Source organism: Tenrec ecaudatus, chromosome 12 (assembly GCF_050624435.1).
Source record: "Tenrec ecaudatus isolate mTenEca1 chromosome 12, mTenEca1.hap1, whole genome shotgun sequence".
Lineage (NCBI taxonomy): Eukaryota > Metazoa > Chordata > Mammalia > Afrosoricida > Tenrecidae > Tenrec > Tenrec ecaudatus.
Genome location: NC_134541.1, coordinates 107,588,694 through 107,596,773, shown reverse-complemented (window position 1 = coordinate 107,596,773; position 8,080 = coordinate 107,588,694).

The window sequence follows — 8,080 nt, the reverse complement described above, 5'->3', positions numbered from 1 at the left end:
CAGGACGGGGCTAGAACTGCCCCTGTGAGTTTCCAAGACTAACTCACCGTTTATCGGAGTAGAAAGCCCGGTCTTTCATCTGCTTCACCCACCACCTCGCCAGGGCTCCCACCCAAGGGCTCCCCAAAGTCAGCCCACCCTCTCACGGTGCGTGCTCCGCGCTGGGGTGAAGGCAGCTGCCGTGCCGGCTGCACGTGTTTCCGTCCTGCTCACGGCCAGCGGCTGACGCAGATCCAAGCGCTTCTCTCGCCTTAATTTGTTCCAGGCGCCCGCAAACCCCGGAGCCGCCGAGCCCGGAAGGCGCATTCGGGACCCGCTCGGGACGGGTGGGCGCTGGGTGGCGGCAGAGAGCGGGAGATCCACTCCCGGGAGCCAGCGCCGGAACGTGGCTCCACCCACCTGCGGGAAGCAACTTCGTGCCTCCTGGGGGGCCCCTTCCCCAGCTCCCCCCTGCAGGGGTTCTGGCGCAGGTAATAACCTCTCGAGGTCCAACGGGCTGCCCTCACTGTTGCTGTTGCCTTTGAGTCGGTTCTGACCCATAGTGACCCTAAGTACAAAATACTGCCCCACCCTGCCCCACCCTACCCCATCCTCGCCACCATTGCAGCCAGTGTCAGTCCATCTCCCAAGGGGCTTGCTTTTTCCCTGGCCCTTTCCTTTACCGAAGGTGATGTCCCCCTGGAGGACATGTCTGTGGAACACGATGCCAGGTCTCGCCGCCGTTGCTGCTGAGGACCTTTCTGGCTGCACTTCGTGCAAGATAGTTGTGTTTGTTCTTCTGACGGTCCATGACGCCGTCAATGTGCCTCACCCACACCACAAAGCAAGGGCATCGACTCTTCTCCCTTCTTCATTTCGCGTTGTTCAGCTTTCGCATGCATGGAAAATACCATGGCCTGGGTCAAGTACACCTTAGTCCTCAGTGACATCTTCTGAACATTTTAATGAACAGTAATTGGAAAACATGGATTTGGTGATAGAAATGCAGTTGGACATCGCGTGACAAAATTTTGCAAAACCGATGAGTTGTTGATAGAAATTCCTTTCTTCAACAACACAAAAGGATACACATGGATTTCACCAGATGGAAGACACAGAAATCAAATTCCGTGGGAAGAGACGACCGAGAAGCTCAATGTTAGCCATTGAAACTAGGCCAGGGGCTGACTGCAACAGACCATCAATTGTGCGTATGTAAGTTCAAGTTGGAGCTGAAGGAAATGAAAACAAGTCTGAGAGAACCAAAATATGACCTTGAATCAATCCCAACTGAATTTGAAGAACATCTAACCCAAAACATTTCGGGAGTAGCAGATGAGCAAGAACCAATGGCACCGAAGGAAGAAATCCAAGCTGCACTGGAAGCAGGAGCCCCAAACAAGGCTCCAGGAGTTGTTGGAGCACCATCAGAAATGTCTCAACACGTGGATGAAATACTGGGAACACTTGCTCTCCTGGGCCAAGAGACATGGAAGACAGCTGCTAGGCCAGCTGACTGCAGGAGATCCATATTCGTATCCATGCCAAAGAAAGGTGACCCAAAAGAATGCCAGAATTATAGAACAATGTCATCGATAATGCATGGAAGTAAAATGTTGATGAAGATCACCCAACACAGGCTGCAGCTGGACATGGACAGGGAGCTGCCAGAGGGTCAGGCTGGACACAAACGAGGATGGGAAACAAGGGACGCCATTACTGACGACAGATGGATCTTGGCTGAAAGCAGAGAACACCAGAAAGATGTTTACTTGTATTGACCATGGAGCACAACAAACTATGAGTGGCCTTGAAAGGAATGGAAATTCTAGAACATGATATTGTGCACAGCAGCCCTGATGGTGTAGAGGTTACATGTTGGGCTGCTAACTCCAAGGTCAGCAGTTCGAAATCATCAGCTGCTCCTTGGGAGAAAGATCAGGCTTTCTACTCCCATAGAGAGCTATAGGATCGGAAACCCACAGGGTGGTTCTACTCTGTTCCATAAGTTCTCTATGGGTTAGAATTAACTTTATGGCAGTGAGTATATTGAACTCAGGCAGAACCTGCACATGGCTCCGGAGGCATTTGTGGGAACAGAACAAGGGGATACTGTATGGTTTAAAATCAGGAAAGGAGTGTGTTCAGGTGTCTTAGTCTGGGTACATTAGAGAAACAAATCCACAGAAACTTATCTGTATAAAAGAGAGTTTTATAAAGAGGGTAAGTGCACATCAAGAAAACATCCCAACCCAGTGCTGCCCAAGCCCACAAGTCCAACATTAGCCCATAAGTCTGACACCAATTCACAAAGTCCTCCTCCATCTCACAAAACACACGCAATGACGCCGACTGCAGGAGGAAAGCCGAATCACTGAACGTGTAGCGCTTCAGCGCTGGCAGGGGTCTCCACGAGTCGATGCTTACCGAGCCATTTATCTCTCCACCCTTTAATTAACCCCACATGTGTTTATTGGCCAGGTTGGCACAATAAACTTTAACTATCTCATCAGGGTTGTAGCTTCTCATCATATTTGTTCAATCTGTATACTGAGCAAATCATCAGAGTAGCTGGATTGTCTGAAGAAGAATGTGGCCTCACGATTGGAGGAAGGCTTATCAACAACCTGCCACATGCATCTCCTTCATAGCTCAACAAAAAGATCAACCTTGAGGCTTCTTTACGCCCCCTCTCATGACCCCAGCCCTGCCTTTCACTGCAGGCTAGACTGGAGCATGCACACAGGTACAGATAAGAGCTCCTGATGCACGAATCCAAGTCAGATAAACCCCTCAGGAACAGAAATGGGAGTAGTGATACCAGGAGGGTAGGAGAAAGGTGGGGGGGGGGAGGCAAGGAAGGGGGAACCAATCACAGTGATTGACACGTAACCACTCCCACACCTCCCAGGGGGATGAACAACAGAAACCATGAGGGAAGGGAAACAGCGGTTGGTGTAAGATATGAAAATAATAATAATTTATAATTTATCAAGGGGTCACAAGAGTGGGAAGGGGGAGGGAGGAAAAAAGAGGAGCTGATGCCAAGGGCTCAAATAAAAAGTAAGTGTTTAGAAAATGATGATGGCAACGTATGTACAAATAGACTTGATCCAATTGATGTATGAATTGTTATAAGAGCTGTAAGAGCCCCAATAAAATTTTTAAAAATTAAAAAAAAGAGAGTGATCAGTGGATGCATTGGCTTGGATAAACCTGTTGCCCCAGATCTCTTTAAAGTGCTGGAGAATAACCATGTCACTTGGAGGCTTCTTCTCTGGTACTTCGCTTCATTAAAAAAAAAAATTCACATGCCCTTCACTTCTTCCAGGAGGGCCTGAGGGGCAGCATCAGTAGAGAAATCTTGAATCTTTTCAACCAGCCCCACTCATCCCCAGATTAATCTTCTGTTCCTCATTTCAGAAAACCAGGATGCCTCCTTCTATTCTAATTCCATCATATTCCAAACCGGAGGGGTGAATGCCTGGCCACCTTGCCAGCTATGGAGAAAACTTGTAGAACTTCCGAATCTTTAGCTTAAGATTCAGAGATGCCTGCTCCCTCCCCACTCAGTGTAAAGGTTAGCTTCTCTTCATTACCTAAGGGAGGGATGTTATTAGATTGTGATCTAGGAAACACATGGACGATAATTGAATCCACTTTTAAAGAACTAAAGCAAAGGGTCAACACAAAGGGGAAGACCCTCAAGGAAATGAATGGACCCAGTGGCTGCAACAGTAGGCTCCAGACAACAATGGTGCGGACGGCACAGGATCAGGCATTTCCTTCTGATGGACCCAGGGTCACCCCGGGACAGCTCAACGCCTGTCATCCACAATAAAGGCATTTGCTATTTTATTGATTTTTTAGTTTATTGCTGTTATGGTGTTACTATTACTATGTGGGAAGAAAGATCACCCACAGTAGGAAGGAATGACAGGTGAAATCAGATTGAGGTGGAGTTTACTCAGTTGGCATAGGACGTGAGGTCGATTCTGACGCACGGTGACTCTATCGGACAGAGGACACTGCTCCATAGGGTTTCCGAGGCTGTAAATCCTAATGGAGCAGACAGGTTTATCTTTCCCCTGGGGAGAGACTGGCGGATTTGAACTGTCAACCTCCTGGTTGGCAACCCAGTGCTTGAACACAGCACCCCCTCTCCCCCAGAGATCCTTCTGAGGTCTCCACTCTCTGTGAACTGGACAAGCTGTTAGCAGCGCACCCCCACCTCCCCACTCCCCCTCCTGCTATAGGGGACCTCAGCAGAGGAAGTCTCTGCTATTGATCCGACCCATTCAGAGCCAAGGGGCTGCCCGGGTGTTCTTGTTGAGCCAACTAGCTCTGGATTGCCCTGGTCCCTGGCTGTGCCCAGGGCGTCCTTGACAGAAGAACAAGAGCCCAATTCGTCTTCGTACTTGAAGACTGGGGGCTGCCTGCCAACGTTGCCTTTAAATTTGAACGTTCTTATTTTCGCTCCAACATTTGTGTCAGGTTTATGGCCAGGGAGAGGATGAGGGAGCAGAAACCCAATGGCAAGTACTGAGCTGTGAGGGCTGGTTCTAGATCTAGGCCCAGGAGCACGCCAACATGTCTGTCTGGGGGTGGGGGCCATGAGTCAGATATGGCTTTATTGTAGAGCCCATCTTGGCTCTTGATGCTGGTGTGCTTCTACAGAGGCACCATAACATGCGTATTTGTTACAGAGACTCGTTGGAAGCCCCCCTTGCAACCATATGCCAGACAGATGGGTGCCCTGCTCACAGAGCATTGAGAATTCGAATGCATCCCACTGACATCCCATTCTCATGTCCGTCCGTCCGTCCATGCAAACGTTTGAAAGCCAGGAAATTAAAATGTCTGCCTCCTGACAGCACAAACTAATTTAATTGAAGAAGGGAGGGGAAAGGGGCTAGGCCTTTCCCCTCTAATAGTAAATCAAAATTAAAATGACCAGGCCTCCCTGCCATCAAGCTGATTCTGATGCAGAGTGACTCTGAAGGACAGGGTAGAAATGCCCCTGTGGGTTCCCAAGACTGTCACGATGGAAGTCGAAAGCCTCCTCTTTTTCCTAGGGAGCAGGTGGTGATTTCAAACTGCTGACCTCATGGTTAGTAGTCCAGAATGTAACCACTACACTACCAGGGCTCTTTCAATGAAAACGAAGACCCCTGAGAATTCTTCCTGACAATACCCTGATGCCGTGACATCTATCTGCTCACGGACTCCGTTGGCAGTTGAGCTGAGCTCCTTAGGGAAGGAGGCCTGCTGTCACAGTGGTGAAGCACTCAGACGCGAACCATCAGGTTGGCAGTTCGAACCCACCAGCTCCTCCTCAAGAGAAAGAAGAGGCAAGTGCTTCAGTAAAGATTTATAGTTCTGCAAAAAATCATATCAATGTGAATGAGGGGGAGTGCAGAGTGGAGACAAAAGCCCATCTGTAGGCAACTGGACATCCCCTTACAGAAGGGTCACAAGGAAGAGACGAGCCAGTCAGGGTGCAGTATAACACTGATGAAACATACAACTTTCCTCAAGGTCTTGAATGCTTCCCCTCACCCCACTATCATGACCTCAATTCTACCTTACAAATCTAGCTAGACCAGAGCATGAACACGGGTACAGATAAGAGCTGGAAACGCAGGGACTCCAGAACAGATAAACCTCTCAGGACCAATATTGTGAGTCGTCATACCAGGAGGGTAAGGGGAAGGTGGGAGGAGAAAAGGGGAACTGATCACAATAATCACATATAACCCCCTCCCTGGGGGCGGAAAACAGAAAAGTGGGTGGAGGGAGACATCTGTCAATGTAAGACATGAAAAATAATAATTTATAAATTATCAAGGGTTCGTGAGTGATGGAGGCTGTGGGAGGGAGGGGGAAAATGAGGAGCTGATATCAAGGGCTCAAGTAGAAAGTAAATGTTTTGAAAATGATGATGGCAACAAATGTTCAAATGTGCTTGACACATGGATGGATGGATGGATGGATTGTGATAGCTGTATGAGCCCCCAATAAAATGATTTTAAAGAAAAGAGATTTACAGTTCTGGAAAACACCCAAGGGAGCAGTTCTACTCTTATCTTCTAGGTTGCTGTTCGTCAGAATCGATTTGATGGCACTGGATTTGGTTTATTCGAGTATAAGATCCAATACTTGCTTGTTTGTTGCTTGTTTTTTCAAGTGAGTGTGAAAGCGCCACTGGTTTGGCTGCTCAAATGTCAAGGTGATGGGTGGTCATGGAACTGGTTGGCCGGTGCAGTGGCTCACATTTCAGTTACTAACCAAGAGATTCTCACCGCCATCGGTGGACGCTGACTCACCGTGACCCTATAGGACAGGGCAGAACTGCCCCTGTGGGTTTCTGTCTGTCACTCTTTACAGGAGTGGAAAGCCTTGTCTTTCTCTCACGGAGTGGCTGGTAGTTTTGAACTGCTGACCTTGCGGCTAGCAACCCAATTTGTAACCCACTACACTACAGGGTTTTTCAAAAGGTTAATGGTTCCAAACCTACCCAGCAGTGCCTGGCATTCTGCTTCTGTAAAGATTACAACCAAGGTAAACTCTATGGAGTGGTGACACGGGTTTGCCGTGCGCGGGAAATGACGTGCGAGGAGTTTGGGTTTGGTTTTGAATGGATGAGGAACTGTCTGGCGGAGCACAGCAGGAAGACACCAGGGCTCACCTGGAATGAGCAGTTCAATTTCCCGAGGACTTTGTGACTGCAAGTGGTCTCTGCCAGGACCTGGAGTTCCTTAAGGAGATGCGTTCTTAGGTTCACAGCAGCTTGATAAGTGGCTAAAAGAGAAGGTGGACGACGCATGGACCGGAGCGTTGACTAACGTGCATGTCTGCAGCTCTTTCTCTCTGGCCAGAGTTGCTGCTGCTTCTGCTTTTCTTACTCCTCCTCTTCTTCCTCCTCCTCCTCCTCCTCTTCTTCCTCCTTCTCCTCCTCTTCTCCTCCTCCCCAACCCCCTTTGTCCTCCTTGACTTTTTCTAAAATGTAACTCTTTGGTGCATTGGGTGAAGGCTTACCGGGCAGATCCCCTGTTTCCCAGCCCCCAGTGCATACATTGTTTCTTTCCTCCCCTTCATTTACCCCCCCCACCCGCACCCCAGGGACCATCACTTAGCCCACTTCCTCCATTTCCTGTTTCCATTCTCCCCCCACCCCCACAAATGCTGTTCTCTGGGTCTCAGATGGTTGACTGTTCTAAGGTCCAAAGTTTTCTTCTTTCTGAACTATCTCAAACTCAAAACCAAATTCACCGCCATCAAGGGGATGTCAGATGCCTAGCAATCCCGCAGGTGCAAGCTGTGAGTTTCCGAGAAGGTAACTCTTCACAGGGGTACAAAGCCTCATTTTCTCCCCTGGAGAGGCTGGTGGTTTCAAATTGCTGACCTTGTGATTAGGCCTCAGAACTATCTAAATGGGGGTCAAATTGACAACAGCCAACTCGAAGGGTGAGCTAGGGGGTGGCAGCGAGTTTATATTAATGGGACAGGACCATTAGGAAGAGGAGGGTGACACCTGTCGCAGAACTTGCAGAATGCCGTTCATACATTGTTGCATTGGTATATGCGCTGCTGGATATCTTTCCAGCAGCAAATACATGATTAAATTTTAAAAGTTACATTAATAGGTCTTTGGTTTTGATAAACCCAAAAATATGACCAAAAAATCAAACTAAAAACCAAACCAATTGCTGAGTCCACACTGACTCCTAGAGACCACCGTAGACTTCCCCCGGGGATCTCCAAGACTGCCATCTTTCGGAGAGCAGACGGCCTCATCTTTCCCACGTGGAGTGGCTGCTGGGTTCCACTGCTGTTTTTTGGTTATGGGCTGAGTGTATAAGCATCCAGAGCGCCCGTCTCTTGCTAAATAAGTCAAACCAAACCAAATCCACTGCTGCTGACCCAATCCCAACTCCTAGTGAGCCTCCAGGAGGGAGTCGAACTGCTCCCTGAAGTTTCCGAGGCTGCAGGTCTTTCCCGGAACAGAAAGGCCTTCTTTCTTCCAGGGAGTGGCGGGTGGGTTGGAACCGCTAAGCTTGTGGGGAGCAGCCCCCTGTGCCACCAGGGCTCCCTTGCTCAG